The 13,198-nt window shown below is 34.5% G+C and overlaps 1 protein-coding gene across 1 annotated transcript in view; it reads right to left on the bottom strand.

Moving 5' to 3' along the window:
• The window catches only part of LOC135079005 (neuropeptide CCHamide-1 receptor), a 280,696-nt gene extending 274,275 nt beyond the window's left edge, over positions 1-6,421 (bottom strand). The window contains exon 1 of the mRNA XM_063973623.1: positions 6,144-6,421. The gene's annotated coding sequence lies outside the window, so the exon portion shown is untranslated. The remainder of the gene's footprint in view (positions 1-6,143) is intronic.
• Positions 6,422-13,198: the final 6,777 nt, after the last annotated feature.

Here is a 13,198-nt window from a genome sequence, read left to right on the forward strand (position 1 = left end):
CTCTTATGTACCTACATAATTATAAACTAACATAGGTCTCAACTCACAAGACTAATCGATTAAAACTAGCACTCTCAACCTTGTTTCTCCACTTACTTACGGACTTAGGTTTTATTCCCCAACTTTGATACACAACAAGTTGAAAAAAAATCTTCATTGTGGTGTGCTGGCACATCAATCAACCTGATTGTCCGCTGAATCCAAGCTTCAAGCACGATAAGCTCTTCCAATGTCAGAGGCGGCTCATAAAACCTGACAGGCATGTTTCAATGCTCACAAAATAGATTAATCCTGGTGACTATCAGTTATTGTAAAGTCAAAGATTAAGTTTTATTTACGAACTCAATCTCCATCAAGTTATAACAAACCCAGTGACACTGAACAAACAAAACTGAACAGTCACAGCTTAATGAAAACTACGACCTTACAAGCCTAGAACTCAATTGTGGCATTAATTGTATGTTCTAGACACAGACGAACCAATATTTGAAGGCTATGAATTCTGAAAGACCACTAAAGTTTTCTAATGAATTACTCTCGGATAAATGAGCCGTCGTTGAAGTACTTCATCGTCATCGTCGGTATATTTCTTCGAGAATATGCTATCTATTTAACAAGAAGAGAAATAATAGCCAAGTGTGTAAGGTGCTAGCTACCCTAAAGCTAAGCGTCCACTTGTCGGTATCGTACGCAACGGACGCATCATTCAAAACACATCGTATAGGATGTGCGATGCGTACGATGTGGACAGGTGGACGCACTTACATGAGTTTCTATACAGGGTGACTGGAACTGAACCCGCCATAGCTAATACGTGTATAGAGGAGGTCATTTGCTAATTATTGAACCTTACTTTCTATGACTAAAGTTTTATAGTTTAGGAGATATGTCAATTTTTATACTTTTTTCAGGTTTTTCCGAAATTTGACCTAAGAACTGCTTAAATTTTTTTTCTCGCATGATTTTAACCGATGTTTTTATTTGATACTAATATCGAATAAACCTTAAGTCAAATAAAATAAATTTCAGATCCAGATAATGATTGAATAACTAGTTACGAGCCCCCAAAGTTCAACAAAAGTACAAACCACGATAAAAAATTCAAGTTCAAATTCGATTTAAAAAAAAACTAATAGGGATAATGGATTGCCAATGATCTTAAAAATATCGCTACCTTCTCTTCTTTCCAGTGATCACACATAGTAATTCGATATTGAAATTTACTAAAAATTCAAAGTTTATGGAAGAAAATGGAGTAATAATACGAAAATTAACCATACAAAGTTTCTTCAAACATTTTTAATTTTCTGCTATACGCCTTTTCAAAACTATTTTTGTGTGTTTTTTGAAAAATGAATTTAAAAATAATAATCACATTATGTAGAAAAGACTTTAAAAAATTTTATATATATCGTGTGATATATCATTGGAAAGAAGAGAAGCTAAAGATATTTTTAGGATTATTGGAAATCCATTATCACCATTAATTGTTTTTAAATCGATTTCGAAGAAGAATTTTTTATCGTGTTTTGTTTTGTTTTGTTTTCAGATTTTTCCGAAATTTGACCTAAAAACTGCGTCTAACAAAAGTTTGTTAGACGCAGTTTTTAGGTCAAATTTCGGAAAAATCTGAAAAAAGTATAAAAATTGACATATCTCCTAAACCATAAAACTTTAGCTATAGAAAGTAAGGTTCAATAATTAGCAAATGACCTCCTCTATACGCGTATTAGCTATGGCGGGTTCAGTTCCAGTCACCCTGTATAAAATACTACGATCCGTTGCGTGCGATACGTCCGATGCGTACGATACCGACATGTGGTCGCTTAGCTCAAATTGCAGTTCAATAATATCATCATCATTATTTCAGCTGAACATATCCCTCCCCTACGATTTTCACAATGGCCGGTTGGTGGCGGCCTGCAGTTCAATATCTGCATAAAATACTAAAACAATAGAAGTTACGAGTAGCATGAGTAGCTTGAAAAAATTGGGATTGTTCGGACTTCAATAGATTTATCACAAACTTTATTTTTCACTAGCGGCCGCCCGCGACTTCGTACGCGTGGATCCCGTTTTACCCCCTTCATCTATTCGCGGTTTAGATTTTTTCATACAAATGTTTTTTCCCGCTAACTCCCGTTCCCGTTGGAATTTCGCAATATCCTATTGTAACTAAGCTTTAAGTTTACTAAGGTACCTGCATGCCAAATTTTAAGCGTCTAACTTACGCGGTTTAGATTTTTTCATACAAATGTTTTTTCTCGCTAACTCCCGTTCCCGTGAGAATTTTGCAATATCCTGTTGTAACTAAGCTTTAAGTTTACTAAGGTACCTGCATGCCAAATTTCAAGCGTCTATCTTACGTAGCTTAGATTTTTTCATACAAATGTTTTTTCTCGCTAATTCCCGTTCCCGTAGGAATTTTGCAATATCCTGTTATAACTAAGCTTTAAGTTTACTAAGGTACCTGCTTGCCAAATTTCAAGCGTCTAACTTAAGCGGTTTAGATTTTTCATACAAAAGGATTTTCCCGCTAATGCCCATTCCCGTGGGAATTCCTAAGTATCCTATAACCTGCCCAGGAGTATGAAGAATAATTGTGCCAAGTTTCGTTAAAATCCGTCGAGTAGTTTTTGTTTCTATAAGGAACATACAGACAGACAGACAGACAGACAGACAAAAATTTTACTGATTGCATTTTTGGCATCAGTATCGATCACTAATCACCCCCTGATAGTTATTTTGAAAATATATTTCATGTACAGAATTGACCTCTCTACAGATTTATTATAAGTATAGATAGATAGATAATTAATTAATTAATTATTAGCGAAATATCGTTTCAATATCTAAGATCATTTCACATTCAGTTTATGCGTTGATTGTTATTGATATAACGAGAACAAAATGGGATATTACTGACTCTTATTAATTTCCATGTTATGGAAAATCACTGAAAACCTTCTAGGTATTGTAAATAATTATTTCCAAGAAAACATCTCTGTCTAGAGTTGAAAGTACGATATTAACATATTATAAAACGTTTATAAAAGCATTCCTCAGTCGAAGTAATTTCACGAAAAAATGTTTTTATTTCATAGTGCCGTGAGTGATACTAAAAAGATTTCGAGATATTTCTATATAATACCTGCAAAATAATAAGTGAAATAAATAAGTTAATTGAGTCAAGTCTTGCAAGCCTCAAGAAAAGTACTATTAGGTAACTTCGTTTTACAATGGAGGGAAGTCGATTCTTAACTTCGAATTCCTCCTAAGATGTTCTTCTGATTAATTTCGTTGCGGGTCCAATGACAGTTTACTTTCCCCCGGGACAAACTTGACCTTCACTGGTTGGGTTTTTATTTAAAATTGGCGGTCAAGCTGTAAAGATCGGCTACACAAGAGTTGCAGCTGTGGGACGAGAGGTGAGAATAGTTCCGTTCAATTTCGTTTTACACTAAAATTTCATTTTCAAATTCAATTTCTCTGCTGCTCAGCTCTAGAGTATTGATGCAACAAAATGAGCGAGGTTTGGTATTTTTTTAACATGCTATATTGCCATATTACTTACGTGACGTATGAACGTGCTTCTCTTTTTTGTATTTTTTTCTTTAAAAAGAATTTCATCTTTGTTTTTAAGGTAAGTATTATTGTCTAATTTTACGGTGAATATAACGTAAAACTTAAATATTTGTCATTTTTATAAAAATTTAATCACCGTATTGGTGAGCACAGTTTAATCCAAAAATACAGCATAATAAAGCTTATAATTAGTACGATAATAATATCAATATATTCGATTGCGCTTTACGGGCGAATCCTTTCATTCGTAACAGAGATTAATCCTGAAAATGTAAAGGTTAAAAGCAATCACAATCAAGCGAGCGGTTTCTTAGAACGATCTTCGAGTCTCGGCATCTCTCTCGTGATTAATCTGTTGTAAATCATGCTCTAGCTTGGTAAACTGCGGTTCGGGATGATTACAAATCCATCCATAGTCTGCGCCGATAAAAACTGGCAATTTTTGTAAATATCTATGGCTCTATTATTAACTAAAATACATATACCTACTAATCTACACATAGGTATAGGTAATCGTACTTTGCTAATATTATATCAAGTTTTTTTTGTGTGGTTGAACGTGCTCATCTCAAGTAACTAGTTCGAATTGAAAAAGTATTGTGTTGGATAGTCCATTTATTGAGGAAAGTATTACGCGTAGCGAACAATAGCGAATCATCAATGAAAAGTGTTGCAAAAACGGGAAAAATTAATCTAACGTTTTTCACGCGTGGTCAAAGTCGCGGGCACCGCTAAGTAGTGTCTAGTTTGATAAAAAATTGATTAACTTAGTAGGTATCTATTTTTAACCGACTTCAACAAAAAGAGGAGGTTCTCAATTCGGTTGGTATGTTTTTTTAATTAAACAACATTACTTTGCACGCAGATAGATTTAAATAGATAGTTCGGTGCTCAAAATGTCGAATATTTGAGCACTCACACATCACAATATTCGACTCTATTTGTTGGACACATGGTCAGTCTCTATTGGCACAGATTAGGGAGCGTCCATTAATTACGTGAGACAATTTTGGCTATTTTTTATCCCCCCATATGTATTATTTTTTATTAAAATTTCTTAGCGAACAGTCGCTTCTCTAACTAAATTTTCAATAAACAACTTTAAAAAACGAACTGCTCTTCCAACTGAGCTACGTAGGCAGTTCGATTTTTTCAAGTTGTTATTTAAAAATATTAATTTTGAACAATATATTAGTTCATGACGCAATATTAATTTTGCAGTAGTTATACATAGACTAAGTACCTACTTAAGTCTTTGGTCGGAAATATATAGAATATTATCAAAATTCCACTGTCGCTAGCTTCTGCTTGCAAAAATCAACGTAATGTAATATTTCTTTCCAAAAACATAATCCCAATATTGTGTGAAATAATAAGTTCACTGGGCCTTCTTTTAATTCCTCATTTCCACAGTTCAATTTTATTGCAACAAAAGTTAGCCCTTCTCTAATATCTCTAAACTTGTTATTAGATCGATTCGGCATAATACTACTACTAATAAATTTTCACATTAGTATATTCTTTCCTAATTCATAATTAATAAAAACAAAGATGAATAATGCAAGCATATAAATAATGCTAATTTTCTCTCGACGCTCCTCCTATTTTTGATGTATTTTCGTACATTCATGAATTATGAGCTGGCAAAAGAAACTAATTAACAATAAATAATAATGAATTACTTAGGTACCTACTCTTACATAAAGTAAGTACCTTACCTATCAAATTATTTATTTTATTAAGATTTGTAGTATTTAGAGAAACTAAAAAGTTCTTAGTATTTTATTATCATTCACATAGGTACCTATGAAATAAAATTTAATCTACACAAATTTTTGGGGCTTTTGAAAATATTATACTTATTGGTCACTGAATTTATTTACTTATTTACCTTAGGGCTCATCTGAGCCATAACGTAATAATTAATTTCAATTTCACAGTAATAACTTCTCCACTTGAATGTATCTTACGAGGAAGATCTTTGGTAATGGCTGTATGGCGAATGCCTTTGCCTTTTCCTGCAAGAGGAAAGAACGAAACCAAAAAAAAAAGATCTTTGGTAACGCAAAGTTTTGTGAAAATTGTAAATGACAGTGTTAACTAGTTCTTAGATTAGTACCAATTTGTCTACAAAACGGCTTATTTTAGGTTTTAAAATTAAATGATGTTAATATTACATTTTCAAAAAATTATCTTTGACTTTTATAATTTACTAGCTTTCCGCCCGCGGCTTCGCCCGCGTGGAATTTTGTCTGTCACAGAAAAACTTTATCGCGCGCGTCCCTGTTTCAAAAACCGGGATAAAAACTATCCTATGTTCTTTCCCGGGACTCAAACTATCTCTATGCCAAATTTCATCAAAATCGGTTGCGAGGTTTAAGCGGGAAAGCGTAACAGACAGACAGACAGACAGAGTTACTTTCGCATTTATAATATTAGTTGGGATTCAGTATTTCCATAAAAATATTAGGTACGACCTAAAATCGAGTAAGATTAAAACTTCTCTGACAAAGAAAAATATAATTTAACAGCTTTTTTAGAAAGAAAAAACAACTTACCTGTTTACGAAAACTTTTTGGAAGTGTTATTTCACTATTTTCAGTTTAACACAAACACGTAACATTCGCACAGTAAAACTAGACTCACTTGGAAACTTTTTAAAACTTTTCAACGCACCAACTGTCCGTAAATAAAATACTTACAAAAAAAACAATACACTACTTTCGAATTTTAATGTTCAAAAACCAAATTGAATTTTAAAATTTGAATTCAAATTTCGAATCACGGATTCGCGATCTCATAGAAGTTCGCGCCTACGGGCCTCCGTTCGGCCGGCACGCGCCGCCGCCTGATTTGAACTGTAGCTACGAATCTTTGAACATGATAGCTACGGTGTGGCGTAGCAGCTACACAATGGGCGCTCTACGAGAATGCATGTTCATAGTCTACGACAAGAAAAGTTTCAGTAGTGGGCGGATTTTATGATTAATTTTTCTTTAGTTGTTTTGTAACATTTATAAAGCGATGTTTTTTTTACCTACACAACGCGAAATCTCTTATTTAGCCTGCAGCTTACAACCTTTTTTCTTTAAAGACTTTAGTAATTTGTAAATACAATTACTAATAATCCTGTTAACCCCTCGTGGTACCCTAAATAGGTATACTTGTGTTACGAGTGGTTACACTTACACCATAGTTTTCGAGCGGTGGCGGGGATCGATCCCGCGTTCCTCGGATCACGAGTCAGCGACAGTACACGATAGTTACACGTTACACAGCCATGTCAGAAGCTCTCTTACACAGAAGTGGTATTCCTATTATATCCGTTGTTCTACTTTTAATTAGTTTAATTATTAATTATTTGCTACCTTCAAACGCGCCGGCAGCTTACTCGTCGGAATGCCGCTTCTCGCTTACTAAAATAACTTAACTGAATATTTTCGCAAGGCAGTAACTTTTAGGAGTAAACAAGCTTTTATGTATTAACTAGCTTTTGCCCGCGGCTTCACCCGCGTGAAATTCAGTGTCACTGATCGGCAAATAATATGTTAATCTGGGTTACAAACAATAATACTGTAAAGTTTCAACAAAATCCATTCAGCAGCTTTTGCGTGAAAGAGTAACAAACATGCAGACATCCAAACTTTCGCATTTATAATATTAGTAGGAAGTTGTGTCACAGCGCGGGAAAATTATTTCTCACTCACATTAAATTATTTAATGAACACTTTGTGGACATAATTATAACATTTTATAACACAATTAGTTCTGTTTTTAATAGTACCTACCTACTTCAAGTAAATTACGCCCGTATTCACAAACATACTATGAGGTCCCATAGAGCGCGTGAACGCACAGGGTGACACACGAACCAATCACAGAGCTCTATTCAATGCTGTGCGTTCAATTTTCTGCTTCACAGCAAGCATCGTTTGTGAATATGGGCGTTAGTTTTCCCAAACTTCGCATATTGCTCCCTTCTTCCCATCTGTGCGTAATGTAATCCCTTGCCTAAATGAACAAAATAACATGTATTTCCGCACTAAAATTGCCCATGACCCTCGGAAAATGATCTTTTATTGGAGAAATAATTTGCTGTTTGTGTATTTTCGGATGTTTTCTTCTCTCTGTCTCTCTCTCTCTCATAGAAGAATGCTGGCCTGAAAGACAGGAATAGAAATAAAAGTCTAGTACAAAGACAGCGTTAGAAAGTAGACTCGCAGGACAACCGGGTACAGTTGGGTATAAAAACTTGAGTACGGAGATTTTTTAAAATCAATACTAGCTTAAGTATCTACTTAGTTTAGATAAAACCAAGCTACCTACCTGGTTCCCACAGGAACTCTGGTAGAAAGTTATTTAGGTATTTCATTATTTATTGCAATGAAATTTGTAAGTATACACTAATGCCCGTTTTGGTGACCGCTATGGTAACACATAACAGGAACTTTGTTTTCATAGTGGTTGTTGAAATACATAAAGCACAACACTATGATCGTCAATTGATTTGCACTTCACTAGTGTCAATCTTTTTTTCTTCTCTCTGGTCGCGCCGAGCGTCCCACCGGTGTTAATTTTGTTTTAATATAAAATGTGCTGAAATAAAAGCAAGTTGATCTACAAACAGTTTATCATTATTCTCAATATGGTAGCAGAGCGTAGTTAGCTACAACAGTGGATAACGGAACAATAAAAGGGGTTGCGATCCTGAAAATTGTGGTAGCACATTGTGAGTGTGACTTCGACAAAAATGGCGTCTGCGGGCGTTGCTGCGGCGGCTACCACTTTGCCACTTCTAAATGAGAACACAAATTTCAGCACATGGAAATTTCGTCTGAAATTGATATTGGAGGAAAAAGGTGTATCATATGTTTTGGAGGAGGACAAAACAAAGGAACATGACAAACAATTCATGAAGGATGATGCCCGAGCCAAATCACTCATAGCTCAGTGCATTTCCGACAAATATGTGGAAATTATAAGAAATGCGTGTAATGCAAAAGAAATGCTAACGTTATTGGAAAATAACTTCGAACGAAGAAGCGTATATAATAGATTTTACCTAAAGAGAAAACTTTTGTCCATGAAATGCACAGAACCATTACAGACTTATTTGATCAAGTTCTGCTCGATAATAAGCGATCTACAAGCCATTGACGTACAAATAGAAGAAGACGACAAAATTTGCTACCTGCTATCTTCACTACCCAAGGAATATGATCATGTCATAACCTCAATTGAAACAATGGCAACGGAGAAGAGTTTGAGCTTTGACTTTGTAAAAGCGAGACTACTCGACGCACAAACTAAATTAAATGTGAGTAATGAAGACCACGAAGAAAAGGCTTTCATCACCTGTTATACATGCGGAAAACCCGGCCACAAATCATACGAATGCAAAAATAAGGAAAAAGTACCGGAGCAGAGGAGGAATAATGCAAGGAGCCGTGGCAGAGGCCGAGGAAGGCAAGGACGAGGATCAAGAGGATATCAACCGTCATCTTTACTACATCAAAGTGACCTGAGTTTCATTGCGAGTGAACAAGAGATGTTAACTGCTGCTGGCAATGATTTTGAAATTAATTTTATTGTGGATTCCGGTTGTACACAACACATTGTAAGTAATAATTATGAAAAGTACATGTCAAATGTTAAAAGCTTGGATAAACATATAAAAATATTTGTTGCAAATGGTCAATACATAACAACCAATAAAATTGGAACCTTGAGATTTAAACATAAAAATAATAACATAAAAATAGAAGCATTAATTGTTGAAAATGTCACTTATAACTTATTATCTGTAAAGAAAATAACTGAAGCTGGATTTTTGGTAAATTTTAACAAAAATAATGTCATAATAAAGGGCACACATGTTAATTTGGTTGGCTATTGCGAAAACAGGTTGTATAAATTAAATGCAAATATAAATTTTGTAAAATGTAACATGAGTAATGCTAGTAATCAGTGTGATGATGATCTTTCCAATAATATCTGGCATCAAAGATTAGGACATTTAAATAGAAAATGTTTAGGTATAATGCAGTTACCAACAAGTAATAAAGTTTGCAGCCCATGTATGGAGGGGAAAGCTACAAGGCGACCGTTCAAGGAGACATCAAAACCAAGATCGAGGAGAGTGGGTGAAATGTTACACACCGATATAGCAGGACCTGTCAGAGAATGTGGACTTAACGGTGAGAGATATTTTTTGACTATTTTGGATGATTACTCTCATTTTTGCGTAGTGTTTCCAATGGTAAATAAATCTGAAGCAACCGATATATTAATAAATTACATAAGAAGGTTGGAAAATGACATAAGTAATAAAGTTCAAAGGATTCGATGTGACAATGGCGCAGAGTTTACAGCACTTAAAGTGAAAAACTTTTGTAGAAATAAAGGAATACGATTGGAATATACCTTACCTTATTCCCCGCAACAAAACGGAGTGGCGGAGCGCTTAAATAGAACCTTGTGTGATAAAGTGAGAACTTTGTTTGCAGAGACAAAATTGCCCAAGTCATTGTGGTGTGAAGCGATACAATGCGCAGCTTACCAACTGAACAGATCTCCTTCAAGGGCGATCAATTTCAAGACACCATGCTTCATGAGATATGGGAAAACTGACTTATCACGACTGCGAGTATTTGGTTCAAGAGTGTGGGCTACTATCATACCAAGACAAGGAAAATTGAATAAAAGAGCGCAAGAAACAAGGATGGTTGGTTATGGTACTGTGGGATATAGGCTGTGGAATCCGGAAAATAACTCAATTATTGTGTCAAGAGATGTGCAATTCGATGAAACTGATTTTCAATACAGTCAGAAGGAAGAAATTAAACAAGGAAAGTATTTACAACAAGAAGAAGAAATAGATACAGACAATGGAAATGATGAAAGAAATGAAAGTTCAAGTGAAGAAACTGAAGAATCAGATGAAGAAAAATACTGTACTAAAGCAGGAAGAATAGTGAAACGACCTGCATATCTACAACAATACGAAAGTAATATCGTCATTTGTCTAAGCGCCAGTGTACCAAACTCGTATGAAGAAGCAATAAAGAATACTGAGTGGAAAGAAGCAATAAATCATGAATTACAAGCACTTGAGAAATTGGAAACATGGGAAGAAACAAAATTACCGAAGGGAATGAAATCAATAGATACAAAGTGGATTTTTAAAGAAAAAGAAGAAGGAACTAAGAAAGCAAGGTTAGTCGTGAGAGGATTTCAACAGAAGAAAGAAGATATTTTTGAAAATAATTATGCACCAGTTGCGAGACATGCTACAGTAAGAATGTTTATTTCAAAAGCAGTACAAGAAGATCTTGAAATTGTACAACTAGACATACCAACCGCATTTTTGAATGGAATGCTAAAGTCGGATGTATACATAAAAGTACCAAAAGGATATGAAACTAAAAATAAAAATACAGTGTTGAAACTGAAGCGAGCATTGTATGGACTGACAGAATCTCCTAAATGTTGGAATGAAACTATAGATGAATTCGCGAAGAGAAATGGATTTCTACGGTCAGAATACGACTACTGTATGTACTACAAAAAAGACTGCTGGATGTTGATATACGTCGATGATATTCTCATTATTGGAAATGGAGAAACTACTATAAAGGAATTAATTAGACAATTCAATGCGAAGAACCTAGGAAAAATGAAAACATTTTTAGGCATGCAAGTTGAGAGAAATGAAGACTCTATAAAAATAAAACAAACTAATATGATAGAGAGAATACTAAAGAAATATAATATGACTGACTGCAAAGGAATGAAGACACCTATGGAAATAGACTACAATATAAAAATAAATGATAATGAAGAAATACTGAATGTACCCTACCGTGAATTGATTGGAAGCCTGCTATACTTAACTGTGACTTCGAGACCGGACTTGACATTTGTGGTATCCTATCTGAGTAGATACCTAGATAAACCAAATGAACAACTGTAGAAAGCTAGTAAGAGAGTGCTACGCTACCTAAAAGAAACCAAAGATAAAGGTATAATATTTCGAAAGACTAAAGATACAAACCTGTATGGATTCTCTGATGCAGACTGGGCTGGAGACAGAAGCGACAGGAAAAGCGTAAGCGGCAGCATAATACTACATGGAGTGAACCCAATAGCTTGGTTTTCGAAAAAGCAATCGTGTGTGGCGCTATCCACCGCTGAATCGGAGTACGTCGCTGCTGCTGCTGCTGCACAGGAGCTGGTAAACATCAAGGGCCTCAGCAAACACCTGAGCATCAATAGTGATGCTATTTTACTTGTTGATAATATAAGTGCCATATCTATGTCGAAAAGTTACGAAAATTCTAAAAGAACTAAGCACATTGATATAAGGGCTCATTTCTTGAAAGATCTTATTGAAAAGAACATCATCAACATTGAATATGTAAATTCAAATGATAACTTAGCAGATTTAATGACTAAAAGCTTATGTAAAGAAAAGTTTGTAAACTGTGTTAATCACTTTATGAGTTAGTAACTAAAAATACTTTATTAAAACTTTATAAAAGTTATATACATTCAGGAGGAGTTGTATTTTGTTTAATTTAACTTAAAGAAAGTAATTAATGATATGAGTAAATATAAAAAGGTGTAATAACGCTGACTGTTGTGAGATTTAAGATTATATACTTACCTGAAAAGTAAAACAAATTAGTATTGTATAATTAAATAAGTTAAAGTAAATGGTTAATAAGATAAATAGGATAAATACTTACATAAATACCTAAGTTAACTTGTAATAAATGTATGGATAGATAACTAAAGAATACTATGTAAAAGCTGTAATTGTTATAGTCTAACTATTGTGTTTTTATTTGGGGACATAGTGTGGTGCTTTACAAGTAGCAAATTTAAGACGTTATTGTTAAATTTGAGGAGGAGTGTTGAAATACATAAAGCACAACACTATGATCGTCAATTGATTTGCACTTCACTAGTGTCAATCTTTTTTTCTTCTCTCTGGTCGCGCCGAGCGTCCCACCGGTGTTAATTTTGTTTTAATATAAAATGTGCTGAAATAAAAGCAAGTTGATCTACAAACAGTTTATCATTATTCTCAATAGTGGTCACTTAAAAATTAGGGATTAATGGTGAAAACGTGCATAAGGAACTTTAAACTAGAGGTACCTACTATGTACACTCGGTTGGTCTACTGACACCTACCCGTACAGTTACTTTACCCGTCTTCCGCTTCTTTCTTATAGTTCCAAAATACTGAACTGTCCTATCCATGACATTGACAGCGGGGCGCCACCGTCTATACCGGATCGCTGGTTCCGATTTTTGCCATGTTATAGCCCGACCAGGAACATAAAAACCCTCGCCATGTTGCGGAAAACTAATGGTACTAATTTCTTTTAATGGCAACAGTAACTGAAAACTTCATTGACATGTCACCTTGCATGTCAGTCTATTGCTGTCAAAGTGTAAACAAACTTTATTTTAAAGTGTGCTATTGATTTTGTGAATTTAAATTTCTAAAATCGTTTTATAGTCGTGAAAGAAAAGTGGTTCACAATGTGTTAAAGTATTTGTCGAACAGAAATACTAAGGGTTCGGACAATATTTTCATTGAATAATT

The sequence above is a fragment of the Ostrinia nubilalis genome, chromosome 15 (assembly GCF_963855985.1).
Source record: "Ostrinia nubilalis chromosome 15, ilOstNubi1.1, whole genome shotgun sequence".
NCBI classification, from domain to species: Eukaryota; Metazoa; Arthropoda; class Insecta; order Lepidoptera; family Crambidae; genus Ostrinia; species Ostrinia nubilalis.